Source organism: Halyomorpha halys, unplaced genomic scaffold (assembly GCF_000696795.3).
Source record: "Halyomorpha halys isolate HHAL.00 unplaced genomic scaffold, Hhal_1.1 Scaffold620.1, whole genome shotgun sequence".
NCBI classification, from domain to species: Eukaryota; Metazoa; Arthropoda; class Insecta; order Hemiptera; family Pentatomidae; genus Halyomorpha; species Halyomorpha halys.
The window spans coordinates 507,378-508,115 of record NW_027107900.1 but is presented as its reverse complement, the minus strand read 5'-3'; positions in this window follow the sequence as shown (position 1 = coordinate 508,115).

Genomic DNA, 738 nt, shown 5'->3' with positions numbered 1-738 from the left:
AGTCTTCACAGCGCCAGTGGTCGCCATCAAACATCGGCATGCAATGGTAGCAGCCTATGCAGACGATATAGGAGTCTACGCCTCCAGCATGAGAGCTAAACTGCCCCTCCGCCACGCACAAGCCACCTCTACCTACGATGGTGGTACCACCATCGTAGCTGCTCTCAAGAAGGATGGCATCAGAGTTAACCCAGCCAAGACGGATGCCATCGTGATGTCCTTTCAGAAAGGCAAGAAGAGCAGACTACCCCAGCGGTTAGCCGTGGATGGCGAGGGTCGGAATATCTCTAACAACATCCTCTACCTCGGCTTAACTCTTGACCGGCACCTCACCCTCTCCAGTCATGCCAAAGGGAGACTCAAGCTGGCCCGGCAGAAGTCGCATAGGCTCTACCATCTACTGACGTCACAACAACTATCGCTGCGCCTGAAGCTACAAATATATAAGGCCATCATTCGTCCAACGCTGCTCCATGGTGCACCACTAATGAGACACCTCTACAAGACGACAATGACCAACCTACAGGGTTTCCAGAACTCCCTCCTGAGGCGAATAGTACGAGTAGTAGTGTCGCTACTGTGGAAACGATCTCACCGTTAGGCATATTCTCACTGAATGTATAGCTCACGAACCACATCGGTTCTCTTCAGATTTACAGGAAATGTTGAGCGAAGATCCCACAAAAATAACAAAACTTTTTCACTTTCTAAAAATCATTAATATTTATGATCACATAT